The following is an 18,069-nucleotide window of genomic DNA, read 5'->3' on the forward strand; positions in this document are numbered from 1 at the left end:
TTAGTCTGAGAGTATAAAATTTTATGCAGATGTAAAAATCTTAGCTAAAATGCCTCCTTGCATCTGGAAAGTTCTTGCATAAAGGGGCAGTGAACTGGAATGTAATATATATATATATGTAAAATGCATATCTGCCAAAAGGGCATCTACCATTTGTGTATTGAGGAGGAAACATTTCTGCATGGTTTTAAATATAGAATTTCTACAGCATTGTCAAATAATCATAAATACACTGCTGCTAAAAAAATGTGTTTTTATGGACCCCTAGCCCAACCATACAACTACTACCACACTGAAGTTACAATCCAAAATTGCACAAAGAAATAAAAAACATTTGTTAAGTAAGTCCTACCTCCTCTTCAAATGAAAGTGATCTGCCGTCTGACTCAGGCACACACTGTACAAAGTGCCAAGTCTGTCTCACACTAAGCATAGTGGTTTAGTGCACACTAAGAAATCCTCTCAAATGCTAATACTTTACTCCTTGTTATAACATTTCCCATGCTCAATTAGCACTCTGCTATAGTACCCACTGGTGGCTGCCAAAATTTAAAAAAAAAAAAAAAATTTTTTTTTTTTTTTTAGTTCTTGCCTCATGGGGCCCCCCTGGCTCATTGGGCCCCTGACAAGAGTCACCCCTGTCACCCCCTGATGGCGGCCCTGTATATATATACACACACAGTATTTATATATTAGTACTGATCACATGTATACCGTGTACACGTGCTAATCCAACCAACCTGAGTGTATGCAAGTGTTTTGCAAGCCTTGGTGAACATTTACTTTGGAAATGCCATTAAAAAAAGGTCACCTTAAACCCTGACTAAAAAATATTATGACCTAAACCTGGGTGTTGGGGGGGGGGCAACAGGATTTTGAGTGCTTAGGGCCGCACAAAACCTAAATACATCACTAGCTCAAAATGAATGTAAATGCTTAGTACCCTTATTTACCCTAGCACTTTTCCATCTACTGACAGACTTTACTGCCTGGATTTAGCATATACAAAGAGCTGACAAATCGGTTGCAGTTTTATAAGTTTAATAAATGACACTGCCATGTTTTCTATTTCAGCTTTATTGACCATTTCAGCTGTAGTTTTCTGTTGATCCAAACCAGTTTGTATTTGCATGACGTGTGCTCATCTTCACAGTCATTGCTTTTTTGTGGTATATTTCTACAGACTAGTATATTATTTATTTATTAGATCTTAATTTAACAAGGCTCCAGTTTATAGAATGTATTTAATGTATACTTATAGTTCAATTTATATACTACGGTTTCCATTTATGAAGCTGCTTAAAGGGATATGAAACACATTTTTTTTCTTTTATGATTCAGATAGTACATTCAATTTTAAACAAAGTTCTAATTTACTTCTATTGTCTAATTTACTAAATTCTTTTGCTATACTTTGTTAAAGGAGTAGCAATGCACTAGGGAGGCAGCTAAACACATTGGGTGAGCCAATGACAAGTGGCATATATGTGCAGCCACCAATCAGAAGCTAGGTCCCAGTAGCGCATTGCTGTTTTTGAGTCTACTTAGGTATGCTCTTCAGCAAAGGATACAAAACAAAACAAAGTAAATTAGATAATAGAAGTGAATCGGAAAGTTGTTTAAAACAGCGTGTTCCTTCTGAACCATGAAAGTTTAATTTTGACTTTACTGTTCCTTTAAGCACCTTCAGGGCCATTCCGGCTGCTGCTTCATAACTGGTCCTCAGAGACTGTGGATGTCAGACAGCCCAGACTCATTTGTCCTGGATGACTGACAAGCCCTGCTCTCCCGCAATTATTTGTGCAAGAGCAGGGGCGGGGCTGTGAAAGCATTTGCTCGTGCAATGGTAAATTCCAGTAGTCAATGTTGTGTTGGAGGCCCTGAAGGTGTATGGACAGGTTCCCTGTATGGGAACATAATCCATACTTGCCTTCAGAAATCAGGGACTAAAGTTATAATATATATTTCCAAGCAAATAATTTAATACCACTTACCGATGTAACAGTACTCAGAACAACTCATACATGATGATTCCTTACACGACTTTTGCTTTTCATTGCAACAGTACTCAGAATTAAGGCTCCAGCATTGGTTGCAAATCGTGCAATCATTTATCTCACTGCAACCTGAAATTGAAAAATTAAAGAAAAATTTTAAGTAATACTTAATCTATTAAAAAGGAGGTTTTACTTACTTGATTGAAATAATTAAGCTTTTTAATTATAATATTCATCTTTGACATTCTTCAGTGTTTTGTTCTTTTTCTTCTAATAATTATTAACAGCTTATTGGCTGCCAAAAAAGATAAAACATATTTCCATGCAATCTATTACAGACCACTTTGGCAGCTGAGGGGTTAATTATTTACAGCTATGTAGATTCCAAAACATTAAGACAGCACAACACACATTAAATATCAAGATAATGTCACCAACAAGAGCTATTGCCAATTCCAAAGCATATAAAAAAAATAAAAAATATTGTTGCACATTCTCATAAAAAGATTAAAAAAAAGACCTTTATTTCTTTCTTCAGGGTCGTCACAGATACAAACATTGGTAGAGCTAAACACTATTAGTCATGTCTAACAAACAATACTCTTTTGATGGTTTAAATACCCCATGCCGGAAATGCAAAAAATCTCACATTACAATGTGTTGCTTCTCTTAAGAGGTTTAAAAAAAAAATAACAAACAATATTACACATACAAAAACTATACAATTGATCCACATAGTGGACAGAATCTTTAAAAATGAATTAAGAATAACTACCTATATACAGAAAGATAAAATTATTTTATTTAAAAAAATAAAAATAACAAACTAATAGCATATGCCTGATGAGGGAACCTCTGTTATACTAAAAGTTTGTAATTGCATCTAATATTAGATAGCTATTAAAGGTATCATTTTTAAAAGATTTTTTTTTCCTTACAAAAGGATTTTTACTTTATTTAAATACACTGGCTAACACATGGTACTGCCTTTATTCTACCTATATAGATAAATGACAATGTCTTAATGGCACACAGACCAGTCTAATTCTTTATTCATACCATAGGAGTTTGGGATTCTAACTCTTAAAAAAAAGTAAGCTTCTTTAGTGGTAATTCCCAATTACCTCCTCTCCTAAGCAGAGGCAATGGGCTCTATTTATCAAGGTCTGGCGGACCTGATCCGACACTGCGGATCAGGTCCGCCAGACCTCACTGAATACGGAGAGCAATACGCTCGCCGTATTCAGCATTGCACCAGCAGCTCACAAGAGCTGCTGGTGCAACGCCGCCCCCTGCAGACTCATGGCCAATCGGCCACCAGCAGGTGGTGTCAATCAACCCGATCGTACTCGATCGGGTTGATTTCTGGCGATGTGTGTCCGCCTGCTCAGAGCAGGCGAACAGGTTATGGAGCAGCGGTCTTTGTGACCGCTGCTTCATAATTGCTGTTTCTGGCGAGTCTGAAGACTCACCAAAAACACGGCCCTTCAAGCTCCGTATGGAGCTTGATAAATATGGGCCAGAATCTTAAAGGGACACTAAATCCAATTTTTTTTAATTTAATGATTCAGATAGAGCATGCAATTTTAAACACTTTCTAATTTACTCCTATTATAAAACGATCTTCATTCTCTTGCTATATTTATTTAAAAAGCAGAAATGTAAAGCTTAAAGGGATATTAAACCCAAAAATTTTCTTTCATAATTCAGACAGAGAATACAATTTTAAACAACATTTCAATTTACTTCTATTATCTATTTTGCTTAATTCTTTAGATATCCTTAGTTAAAGAATTAGCAATGCACACGGGTGAGCCAATCGCATGAGGCATCTATGTGCAGCCACCAATCAGAAGCTACTGAGCCCATCTAGATATGCTTTTCAGGCAAGAATATAAAGAGCATGAAGCAAATTAGATATTAGAAGTAAATTAGAAAGTTGTTTAAAATGGTATTCTCTATCTGAATCATGAAAGAAAAAATTTGGGTTTAATGTCACTTTAAGAGTCGGACCATTTTTGGTTCAGAACCTGGGTTATGCTTGCTTATTGGTGGCTAAATGTAAGAAAAGCTAAAGTTAGTTAAAAGCTAAACCTAGGTTAGCTCATATGCTAATGTTAAGCCCTTGAAGGCTGCCTCTTATCTGAATACAATTGCCAGTTTTTCAAAGCTAGAGGGCGTTAGTTCATGTGTGCTTTATAGATAACTCCACAGGTGTGAGCACAATATTGATTAAGAGTCAGCCCTAATTGCCTGAAATGTAAGTCTGTCAAAAGATTCAGATAAGTAGGCAGTCTGCATAGGTTTAGATACAAGGTAATCACAGAGGTAAAAAGTATATTTCTATAACTGTGTTGGTTATGCAAAACTGGGGAATGGTAAATAAAGGGATTATCTATCTTTTAAAAAATAACATTTTTGGTGTTTACTGTCCCTTTAATGAACTAGACAAAAAAAACAAAAAAAAACATATCAGGTCTTTTGCCATTTTATTTATGTCTATTGTACTAATCTTTGTTTTTTTTATCTTTCTTTTTTCTTTTCTTTTTTATTTTTCCGCTTTATTGGTACACTTTTACAAATCTAAAGCATATTCAGATGCAAAATATTTTGTAGAGCAGTACAAAGGCAAATGCTATGTCAAATTTAATAAAGTGTTGTGTCTACCTTACATGTAAACATTTTAAAATTTACATTATTGCAATGTCATAAAAGGTGCATCTTACTTACCTGTAGCAATCAGAGACAATAAGACATAAAGTGTAGCAATAAAGCACTGCATTGTGGGGGGAAAGAGAGAAATCAAGGATATACTATGATCTTCTCTTCTGTTTAAGTGCTTACAGCCCTTATATTTATACAGTCATTATTGGCTATTGTTTAATATGTGGCCTGCAATATAGAGACGTGGCAGTTTTGTAATATAAACAATACATGAAATGAGTTCCAAGGAAAAGAAAGTCAATAACACAATTGGAAAAAAGTACTTGAAACAATGATGATAACTGAAGAAATCAAAATATAATTATATTGTGCCAGAATAATTTACTGTTAAAATGTTCATGTAATGGGAATAAATATTCAAATGGTGGATAACAAATTGAGTTAAAGGGACATGAAACCCGACAATTTTTCTTTCATGATTCAAATAGAGCACAACATTCCAATTTACTTATCAATTTGTTTCATTCTCTTTGTATCCTTTCCTGAAGAAGCAGCAATGCACTGCTGGGAACTATCTGAACACATTGGTAAGCCAATCACAAGAGGCAGCTCCTAGCTCCTGAGCCTACCTATGTATACTTTTCAATAAAGGATACCAAGAGAATGACACAAATTGGATAAAAGTCATACATTGGAAAGTTGTTTGGGTTTCCTGTCCCTTTAAAATTATACTCATAATTAATAGTAGTGTATCTATTGTTATACATTTGCAAGTGCACTAATTGGCAGCAGTTTTTACAGCCACGCAGTGCTTCATCACATGCACTTTACCTATCTATTTAGATAGACAGACAGACAAAAAGGCTGTGTTCAAAAATAGTTTAAAGAAGGTTAATAAACACTGAATAATGTTATAGATACATTGATGTAGTTTCTGCCAAAAAATGCACTGGTAGATCTGCATAAACGGCAGAAGCTCAGAGCTGAAATGTATATAAGGTTTGGGACTATGTTTTATAAAGTAAAATAGAGATACATACAGTTAAAGGCGGGATATGCAACTCACATTTTTTCTTTCTTTCATGATTCAGATAGAGCATGCAATTGTAAACAATTTTCCAGTTTACGTCTATTATCATTATTGCTTTGTTCTCTTTGTATTGTTTGCTAAAGAATCAGCAATCCACTACTGGGAGGTAGCTAGACATATCAGGCGAGCCGATGAAAATAGGCATATCTGTGCAGCCACCAATTAGCAGCTAGTTCCTGTTATGCAATGCTGCTCGTAAGCCTACCTGGGTATTCTTCTCAACAAAGAATACCAAGAGAACAAATCAAATTTAGATAATACAAGTAGATTGGGAAGTTGCTTTTTAAATTGCATGCTCTAATTGAATCATGAATGACAAATTTGGGATTTTATGTCTCCTTAATCTGGTCCTACACTGCACCGTTCCACACTACTCATCAACGTTGCCCAATTTGCAGCAGAGTACACATGATCTTCACACATATCTAGTTTCTTTTTTACTTGCTATTGGCTAGATTCTGAGTTTTGCATTATGAGTAAAAAAGCAGCGTTATGGGTTATAATGCTGTTTTTTCACTACCGCTGTTATTACGAGTCTTGCCAAAAAAGCTGTACCCCACAATTTTTTGACCGTAACGCAAATTAACTTACGCAATTTGCGTAAAGTCTTTTTTCAATGGGACTTACATAGTGCCGATATTACAAGCTTTTTCTGGGAGGCCAAAAAGTGAGTGGTACAGCCTATACCACAAGATTCGTAACGCATTCTAAAGTCAGTAGTTATGAGTTTTACGCTACAAAGCTTTAGCATAAAACTCATAACTAAAGTGCTAAAAATTACACTAACACCCATAAACTACCCTTTAACGCCTAAACCGAGGCCCTCCCACTTCGCAATCGCAAACACTAAAATAAAATTATTAACCCCTAATCTGAAGCTCCCGACATCGCCGCCACTATAATAAACATATTAACCCCTAAACCCCCACACTCCCACATCACAAACACTAGTTAAATATTATTAACCCCTAATCTGCCGCCCCTAATATAGCCGCCACCTACATACATTTATTAACCCCTAATTTGCCGCTCCTGAACCCTCACACTCCCACATCACAAACACTAGTTAAATATTATTAACCCCTAATCTGCCGCCCCTAATATAGCCACCACCTACATACATTTATTAACCCCTAATTTGCCGCTCCTGACATCGCTGCCACTATAATAAACATATTAACCCCTAAATCTAACCCTAACACCCCCTAACTTTAATATAATTAAAATAAATCGAAATAAAACCTACTATTTATAACTAAATAATAACTAATAGTTACATTGTAGCTAGCTTAGGTTTTATTTTTATTTCACAGGTAAGTTTGTATTTATTTTAACTAGGTAGACTAGTTAGTAAATAGTTATTAACTATTTACTAACTACCTAGCTAAAATAAATACAAATTTACCTGTGAAATAAAACCTAACCTGTCTTACACTAACACCTAACCTTACACTACAATTAAATAAATTACATTAATTAAATACAATTAACTAAATTACAAAAAACAAACAAACACTAAATTACACAAAATAAAAAAAGAAATGATCAGATATTTAAACTAATTACACCTAATCTAATAGCCCTATCAAAATAAAAAAGCCCCCCAAAATAAGAAAACCCCTAGCCTAAACTAAACTACCAATAGCCCTTAAACAGGCCTTTTTTGGGCAATGCCCATCCAAATGACCTTTTCAGGGCAATGGGGAGCTTAGGTTTTTTTAGTTAGGTTTTTATTTGGGGGGTTGGTTGTGTGGATGGTGGGTTTTACTGTTGGGGGGTTGTTTGTATTTTTTTTACAGGTAAAAGAGCTGATTTCTTTGGGTCAATGCCCCGTAAAAGGACCTTTTAAGGGTATTGGTAGTTTAGTTTAGGCTAGGGTTTTTTTATTTTGGGGGGCTTTTTTATTTTGATAGGGCTATTAGATTAGGTGCAATTAGTTTAAATGTCTTATAATTTATTTTTTTATTTTGCGTAATTTAGTGTTTGTTTGTTTTTTGTAATTTAGGTAATCGTATTTAATTTATGTAATTGATTTAATTGTAGTGTAAGGTTAAGTGTTAGTGTAAGACAGGTTAGGCTTTAATTTACAGGTAAATTTGTATTTGTTTTAGCTAGGTAGTTAGTAAATAGTTAATAACTATTTAGTAACTATTCTACCTAGTTAAAATAAATAAAAACTTGCCTGTAAAATAAAAATAAACACTAAGCTAGCTACAATGTAACTATTAGTTATATTGTAGCTAGCTTAGGGTTTATTTTACAGGTAAGTATTTAGTTTTAAATAGGAATTATTTAGTTATTAATAGTAGGTTTTATTTAGATTTATTTGAATTATATTTAAGTTAGGGGGTGTTAGGGTTAGACTTAGGTTTAGGGGTTAATAAATGTAGGTAAGTGGCGGCGATGTTAGGGGCGGCAGATTAGGTGTTAATAATATTTAACTACTGTTTGCGATGCGGGAGTATGGCGGTTTAGGGATTAATATGTTTATTATAGTGACAGCAATGTTGGGGGCGGCAGATTAGGGGTTAATAAGTGTAGGTAGGTTGCAGCAATATTGGGGGCGGGAGATTAGGGGTTAATAAATATTAAGGTTTAGATATATATCTGATATATATTCAGCCCTTACTAATGCCTTTATCAGTACAATGTATAAGGCTCTGAGGGCTAATATGTTTGTGCACTGCTGTTGTGATTCTGAGTAATTGGTTGCAATTTCTTTAAGTGCAAGTATGTTGAATAACCCCGTATATAATATGTGTTTGGGTAAGTCATACAACACTTAGCTTTATACCAATGTCTCATATACCATAATGACAGTTTCCTTGTTGTAACAAACTTGTTCACTTTGTCATTAGCATATTCAGCAGATTTGCACAATAAATATTAATAGTATGCACTCACCCGGTTCTATTTGACATGCAGCTGCCACCTCCTTGTTCCACACAGCTTAGTCCTTGCTGGGCTCTTAATGTTTGTTGAAAAACACGCCTTGGGAACAAATATTGCAGTTTCACAAAGGATAGTGGCCTCTTTTGGGATGTATAAGGGAATCCAGGTGAGGATACAATAGCGGCTGATTATAACGGATAAGCCTGGTCCGTTTAAACAAAAAAATAATGGCAAAAGATTTCACCTTGAGTGATGAAGTAAATCAGCCGTCTAATGCGCCACAGTATTGGGTGTAAAATACAGCTAGAGAACCAGTTAGCATGTATTCACCTCTCCAACATGTTTCGTGCCTGAACCGGCACTTCGTCAGGGATAGCATTAACACTAATTGGTGCAGTTTAAAAACATGTTCTAGCCTATCATGTGTAGCTAAGATCTCTAAGCCTATCATATCATGTTTTGTTTAAACGGACCAGGCTTATCCATTATAATCAGCTGCTATTGTATTCTCACCTGGATTCCCTTATACATCCCAAAAGAGGCCACTATCCTTTGTGAAACTGCAATGTTGGTTCCCAAGGCGTGTTTTTCAACAAACATTAAGAGCCCAGCAAGGACTAAGCTGTGTGGAACAAGGAGGTGGCAGCTGCACGTCAAATAGAACCGGGTGAGTGCATACTACTAATATTTATTGTGCAAATCTGCTGAATATGCTAATGACAAAGTGAACAAGTTCGTTACAACAAGGAAACTGTCATTGTGGTATATGAGACATTGGTATAAAGCTAAGTGTTGTTTGACTTACCCAAACACATATTATATACGAGGTTATTCAACATACTTGCACTTAAAGAAATTGCAACCAATTACTCAGAATCACAACAGCAGTGCACAAACATATTAGCCCTCAGAGCCTTATACATTGTACTGATAAAGGCATTAGTAAGGGCGTAATATATATCAGACATATCTCTAAACCTTTGTGAGTTTTCTAAAATACTTTTTAAGCCTCTCTGATTTCCAATGGAAGCCGAAAATATCACAGCTCGAAGGGCAAAATTACAATCTTTAATTAGGAACCAGTCTAGCAATGATTTTGAAAATGTGGACCTGGCAAGCTTGTTCTCTAAAAGGGAACAGCTTGAAATTAAGGAGCTCAAGTTGTGGTGGGAAATTGAATTCTTGCAAATCTATATTGAAGAAAATAAAGTCCCCAGAGGCTTAAGGATGAAGAAATATGCTGCATATGCCACACAAAGAAAAGATTTCATGACTGAATGGAACAATACACTGTCACAGTATTCATTGATCCTAATGAAACAATTGTTGAAGAACAAACAAACCGATCATATGGAGGTCACAGAAGAAATAAAGTTGATTTAAGACAATATGATCTCATTCCAAACTGATACCAACTATGGCCTAGATTTGGATTTTGGCGGTAGCCGTGAAAACCAGCGTTAGAGGCTCCTAACGCTGGTTTTACGCTACCGCCGGTATTTGGAGTCATTCAAAAAAGGGTCTAACGCTCACTTTTCAGCCGTGACTTTTCCATACCGCAGATCCCCTTACGTAAATTGCGTATCCTATCTTTTCAATGGGATCTTTCTAACTCCAGTATTTAGAGTCGTGGCTGAAGTGAGCGTTAGAAATCTAACGACCAAACTCCAGCCGCAGAAAAAAACCAGGAGTTAAGAGCTTTTTGGGCTAACCTGTCTTACACTAACACCTAACCTTACACTACAATTAAATAAATTACATTAATTAAATACAATTAACTAAATTACAAAAAACAAACAAACACTAAATTACACAAAATAAAAAAAGAAATGATCAGATATTTAAACTAATTACACCTAATCTAATAGCCCTATCAAAATAAAAAAGCCCCCCAAAATAAGAAAACCCCTAGCCTAAACTAAACTACCAATAGCCCTTAAACAGGCCTTTTTTGGGCAATGCCCATCCAAATGACCTTTTCAGGGCAATGGGGAGCTTAGGTTTTTTTAGTTAGGTTTTTATTTGGGGGGTTGGTTGTGTGGATGGTGGGTTTTACTGTTGGGGGGTTGTTTGTATTTTTTTTACAGGTAAAAGAGCTGATTTCTTTGGGTCAATGCCCCGTAAAAGGACCTTTTAAGGGTATTGGTAGTTTAGTTTAGGCTAGGGTTTTTTTATTTTGGGGGGCTTTTTTATTTTGATAGGGCTATTAGATTAGGTGCAATTAGTTTAAATGTCTTATAATTTATTTTTTTATTTTGCGTAATTTAGTGTTTGTTTGTTTTTTGTAATTTAGGTAATCGTATTTAATTTATGTAATTGATTTAATTGTAGTGTAGTCTATTCTACCTAGTTAAAATAAATAAAAACTTGCCTGTAAAATAAAAATAAACACTAAGCTAGCTACAATGTAACTATTAGTTATATTGTAGCTAGCTTAGGGTTTATTTTACAGGTAAGTATTTAGTTTTAAATAGGAATTATTTAGTTATTAATAGTAGGTTTTATTTAGATTTATTTGAATTATATTTAAGTTAGGGGGTGTTAGGGTTAGACTTAGGTTTAGGGGTTAATAAATGTAGGTAAGTGGCGGCGATGTTAGGGGCGGCAGATTAGGTGTTAATAATATTTAACTACTGTTTGCGATGCGGGAGTATGGCGGTTTAGGGATTAATATGTTTATTATAGTGACAGCAATGTTGGGGGCGGCAGATTAGGGGTTAATAAGTGTAGGTAGGTTGCAGCAATATTGGGGGCGGGAGATTAGGGGTTAATAAATATTAAGGTTTAGATATATATCTGATATATATTCAGCCCTTACTAATGCCTTTATCAGTACAATGTATAAGGCTCTGAGGGCTAATATGTTTGTGCACTGCTGTTGTGATTCTGAGTAATTGGTTGCAATTTCTTTAAGTGCAAGTATGTTGAATAACCCCGTATATAATATGTGTTTGGGTAAGTCATACAACACTTAGCTTTATACCAATGTCTCATATACCATAATGACAGTTTCCTTGTTGTAACAAACTTGTTCACTTTGTCATTAGCATATTCAGCAGATTTGCACAATAAATATTAATAGTATGCACTCACCCGGTTCTATTTGACATGCAGCTGCCACCTCCTTGTTCCACACAGCTTAGTCCTTGCTGGGCTCTTAATGTTTGTTGAAAAACACGCCTTGGGAACAAATATTGCAGTTTCACAAAGGATAGTGGCCTCTTTTGGGATGTATAAGGGAATCCAGGTGAGGATACAATAGCGGCTGATTATAACGGATAAGCCTGGTCCGTTTAAACAAAAAAATAATGGCAAAAGATTTCACCTTGAGTGATGAAGTAAATCAGCCGTCTAATGCGCCACAGTATTGGGTGTAAAATACAGCTAGAGAACCAGTTAGCATGTATTCACCTCTCCAACATGTTTCGTGCCTGAACCGGCACTTCGTCAGGGATAGCATTAACACTAATTGGTGCAGTTTAAAAACATGTTCTAGCCTATCATGTGTAGCTAAGATCTCTAAGCCTATCATATCATGTTTTGTTTAAACGGACCAGGCTTATCCATTATAATCAGCTGCTATTGTATTCTCACCTGGATTCCCTTATACATCCCAAAAGAGGCCACTATCCTTTGTGAAACTGCAATGTTGGTTCCCAAGGCGTGTTTTTCAACAAACATTAAGAGCCCAGCAAGGACTAAGCTGTGTGGAACAAGGAGGTGGCAGCTGCACGTCAAATAGAACCGGGTGAGTGCATACTACTAATATTTATTGTGCAAATCTGCTGAATATGCTAATGACAAAGTGAACAAGTTCGTTACAACAAGGAAACTGTCATTGTGGTATATGAGACATTGGTATAAAGCTAAGTGTTGTTTGACTTACCCAAACACATATTATATACGAGGTTATTCAACATACTTGCACTTAAAGAAATTGCAACCAATTACTCAGAATCACAACAGCAGTGCACAAACATATTAGCCCTCAGAGCCTTATACATTGTACTGATAAAGGCATTAGTAAGGGCGTAATATATATCAGACATATCTCTAAACCTTTGTGAGTTTTCTAAAATACTTTTTAAGCCTCTCTGATTTCCAATGGAAGCCGAAAATATCACAGCTCGAAGGGCAAAATTACAATCTTTAATTAGGAACCAGTCTAGCAATGATTTTGAAAATGTGGACCTGGCAAGCTTGTTCTCTAAAAGGGAACAGCTTGAAATTAAGGAGCTCAAGTTGTGGTGGGAAATTGAATTCTTGCAAATCTATATTGAAGAAAATAAAGTCCCCAGAGGCTTAAGGATGAAGAAATATGCTGCATATGCCACACAAAGAAAAGATTTCATGACTGAATGGAACAATACACTGTCACAGTATTCATTGATCCTAATGAAACAATTGTTGAAGAACAAACAAACCGATCATATGGAGGTCACAGAAGAAATAAAGTTGATTTAAGACAATATGATCTCATTCCAAACTGATACCAACTATGGCCTAGATTTGGATTTTGGCGGTAGCCGTGAAAACCAGCGTTAGAGGCTCCTAACGCTGGTTTTACGCTACCGCCGGTATTTGGAGTCATTCAAAAAAGGGTCTAACGCTCACTTTTCAGCCGTGACTTTTCCATACCGCAGATCCCCTTACGTAAATTGCGTATCCTATCTTTTCAATGGGATCTTTCTAACTCCAGTATTTAGAGTCGTGGCTGAAGTGAGCGTTAGAAATCTAACGACCAAACTCCAGCCGCAGAAAAAAACCAGGAGTTAAGAGCTTTTTGGGCTAACGCCGGTTCATAAAGCTCTTAACTACTGTGCCCTAAAGTACACTAACACCCATAAACTACCTATGTACCCCTAAACCAAGGCCCCCCCACATCGCCGACACTCGATTAAATTTTTTTAACCCCTAATCTGCCGACCGCCACCTACGTTATACTTATATACCCCTAATCTGCTGCCCCTAACACAGCCGACCCCTATATTATATTTATTAACCCCTAATTTGCCCCCCACAACGTCGCCGCCAGCTACCTACACTTATTAACCCCTAATCTGCCGTCCGCACGCCGCCGCCAGCTACATTATAGCTATGTACCCCTAATCTGCTGCCCCTAACACCGCCGACCCCTGTATTATATTTATTAACCCCTAATCTGCCCCCCACAACGTCGCCGCCAACTACCTACAATAATTAACCCCTAATCTGCCGACCGCAAAGCGCCGCTACTTAAGATATCCTTATGTACCCCTAATCTGCTGCCCCTAACACCGCCGACCCCTATATTATTTTTATTAACCCCTAATCTGCCCCCCTCAACGTCGCCTCCACCTGCCTACACTTATTAACCCCTAATCTGCCGAGCGGACCGCACCGCTACTCTATTAAATTTATTAACCCCTAAAGCTAATTCTAACCCTAACCCTAACACCCCCCTAAGTTAAATATAATTTTATTCTAACAAAATAAATTATCTCTTATTAAATAACTTATTCCTATTTAAAGCTAAATACTTACCTGTAAAATAAACCCTAATATAGCTACAATATAACGAATAATTACATTGTAGCTATTTTAGGATTAATATTTATTTTACAGGCAACTTTGTAATTATTTTAACCAGGTACAATAGCTATTAAATAGTTAAGAACTATTTAATAGTTACCTAGTTAAAATAATAACAAAATTATCTGTAAAATAAATCTTAACCTAAGTTACAATTAAACCTAATACTATACTATCATTAAATTAATTAAATAAAATACCTACAATTACCTACAATTAAACCTAACACTACACTATCAATAAATTAATTAAATACAATATCTACAAATAACTACAATGAAATAAACTAACTAAAGTACAAAAAATAAAAAAGAACTGTTACAAAAAATAAAAAAATATTTACAAACATAAGAAAAATATTACAATTTTAAACTAATTACACCTACTCTAAGCCCCCTAATAAAATAACAAAGTCCCCCAAAATAAAAAAATGCCCTACCCTATTCTAAATTACTAAAGTTCAAAGCTCATTTACCTTACCAGCCCTGAACAGGGCCCTTTGCGGGGCATGCCCCAAGCAGTTCAGCTCTTTTGCCTGTAAAAAAAAACATACAATACCCCCCCCCAACATTACAACCCACCACCCACATACCCCTAATCAAACCCAAACCCCCTTAAATAAACCTAACACTAAGCCCCTGAAGATCTTCCTACCTTGTCTTCACCATGCCAGGTATGACCGTCCGTTCCAGGCTCCGATATCTTCATCTAAGCCCAAGCGGGGGCTAGACATCCATCATCCGACGGCTGAAGAAGTCCAGAAGAGGCCCCAAAGTCTCCATCCTATCCGGGAAGAAGAGTAGATCTGGACCGGCAACCATCATCTTCCAAGCGGCATCTTCTATCTTCATCCGATGAGGACCGGCTCCATCCTGAAGAACTCCACCGCGGACCCATCTTCATCCGGCGACGTCCAACTGAAGAATGATGGTTCCTTTAAGGGACGTCATCCAAGATGGCGTCCCTCGAATTCCGATTGGCTGATAGGATTCTATCAGCCAATCGGAATTAAGGTAGGAAAATTCTGATTGTCTGATGGAATCAGCCAATCAGAATCAAGTTCAATCCGATTGGCTGATCCGATCAGCCAATCAGATTGAGCTCGCATTCTATTGGCTGATCGGAACAGCCAATAGAATGTGAGCTCAATCTGATTGGCTGATCGAATCAGCCAATCGGATTGAACTTGATTCTGATTGGCTGATTCCATCAGACAATCAGAATTTTCCTACCTTAATTCCGATTGGCTGATAGAATCCTATCAGCCAATCGGAATTCGAGGGACGCCATCTTGGATGACGTCATTTAAAGGAACCGTCATTCGTCATTCAGTCGTCGGCCAGGATGGATGTTCCGCATCGGAGGTCTTCAGGATGCTGCCGCTCCGCTCCGGATGGATGACGATAGAAGATGCCGCTTGGATGAAGACTTCAATCGGATGGAAGACCTCTTCTGCCCCGCTTGGATGAAGACTTCTACCGGATCATGGACATCTTCAGCCCCCCACTTGGGCTTGGATCAGGACATCGGAGGAGCTCTTCTGGACCGATCGGTGAACCTGGTATGGTGAAGATAAGGTAGGAAGATCTTCAGGGGCTTAGTGTTAGGTTTATTTAAGGGGGGTTTGGGTTAGATTAGGGGTATTTGGGTGGTGGGTTGTAATGTTGGGGGGGGTATTGTATGTTTTTTTTTTACAGGCAAAAGAGCTGAATTCTTTGGGGCATGCCCCGCAAAGGGCCCTGTTAAGGGCTGGTAAGGTAAAAGAGCTTTGAACTTTAGTAATTTAGAATAGTGTAGGGCATTTTTTTATTTTGGGGGGCTTTGTTATTTTATTAGGGGGCTTAGAGTAGGTGTAATTAGTTTAAAATTGTTGTAATATTTTTCTTATGTTTGTAAATATTTTTTTATTTTTTGTAACTTAGTTCTTTTTTATTTTTTGTACTTTGGTTAGTTTATTTCATTGTAGTTATTTGTAAATATTGTATTTAATTAATGTATTGATAGTGAAGTGTTAGGTTTAATTGTAGGCAATTGTAGGTATTTTATTTAATTAATTTAATGATAGTGTAGTGTTAGGTTTAATTGTAACTTAGGTTAGGATTTATTTTACAGGTAATTTTGTTATTATTTTAACTAGGTAACTATTAAATAGTTCTTAACTATTTAATAGCTATTGTACCTGGTTAAAATAATTACAAAGTTGCCTGTAAAATAAATATTAATCCTAAAATAGCTACAATGTAATTATAATTTATATTGTAGCTATATTAGGGTTTATTTTACAGGTAAGTATTTAGTTTTAAATAGGAATAAGTTATTTAATAATAGTTAATTTATTTCGTTAGAATAAAATTATATTTAACTTAGGGGGTGTTAGGGTTAGGGTTAGAATTAGCTTTAGGGGTTAATACATTTATTAGAATAGCGGTGAGCTCCGCTCGGCAGATTAGGGGTTAATAAGTGTAGGCAGGTGGAGGCGACGTTGGGGGCAGCAGATTAGGGGTTAATAAATATAATATAGGGGTCGGCGATGTTAGGGCAGCAGATTAGGGGTACATAGGGATAATGTAAGTAGCGGCGGTGTACGGAGCGGCAGATTAGGGGTTAATAATAATATGCAGGGGTCAGCGATAGCGGGGTCGGCAGCTTAGGGGTTAATAAGTGTAAGGTTAGGGGTGTTTAGACTCGGGGTACATGTTAGGGCTTTAGGTGCAGACGTAGGAAGTGTTTCCCCATAGAAAACAATGGGGCTGCGTTAGGAGCTGAACGCGGCTTTTTTGCAGGTGTTAGGGTTTTTTTCAGCTCAAACAGCCCCATTGTTTTCTATGGGGGAATCGTGCACGAGCACGTTTTTGAGGCTGGCCGCGTCCGTAAGCAACTCTGGTATCGAGAGTTGCAGTAGCGTTAAATTATGCTCTACGCTCCCTTTTTGGAGCCTAACGCAGACATTCTGTGGACTCTCAATACCAGAGTTATTTTAAAGGTGCGGCCAGAAAAAAGCCAGCGTTAGCTACGCGGGTCGTTACCGACAAAACTCTAAATCTAGCCGTAAGAGAGCTATACTAACCAATTGGAAGACACTTTAAGCAAGTTGAATGAAGAATTGGCAGACCGGAAAGCCAATAAATATCATTGTGACAGCAAAGATTACGAGTTAGATGTTGTGTACAATTAGAATACCAACACAAAGAACCACTAATAAATCTAAGGTTCATAAGGGACATAAGAAAAACCACAGCGACAAGAAAGTTACATTCTCCAGTTTTGAAAATTCATCTGTAGAAAGTCCTAAATCCTCTACCCCTATTCATGATACCGATGGAGGAGCGTGAGATCTAAAGATGGCAGCTGCCCAATCCCTGTACCGGAATTAACCCCTAATGCATCTGACAACAAGATGAGGGAAGCCCTCAAGAAAAGACAGCCAAAAAATGCAAAGGCAAAAAACGAGGAAGGAAAAAAGGATCAGCCAGCAAGATATCCAAGTAGAAGAAGGGGAGGAACAAGAGCGAGTGTAAAGAAATAAGTGTCATTAATTTGACAGATACAACGCTTTCTGACTTTGAGATTGCAGTTCTAGCTATAGGACTCTCCTTCTCACCTACAGTGGACTTTTCTTTGTTTAATACACTTATTGATTTAAATAAATTCACACGAGGACTTACTTTGAAAAGACACTTCAATATGGGTAAAAAACATACTAACCCTGAGATAACAGATTCTGATATCTTAGAAAATTTAGGAGGTATGGATGAGACTGGAGATAGCTGTGAGACTAGTCAATATGAAACCCCAGTCCTCAACTTTGATGAGCAATGCAGCCTTACTGACCTAATGAATCTCAATAGTGATAGT

This window comes from Bombina bombina, chromosome 8, assembly GCF_027579735.1.
Source record: "Bombina bombina isolate aBomBom1 chromosome 8, aBomBom1.pri, whole genome shotgun sequence".
In the NCBI taxonomy this organism is placed as follows: Eukaryota; Metazoa; Chordata; class Amphibia; order Anura; family Bombinatoridae; genus Bombina; species Bombina bombina.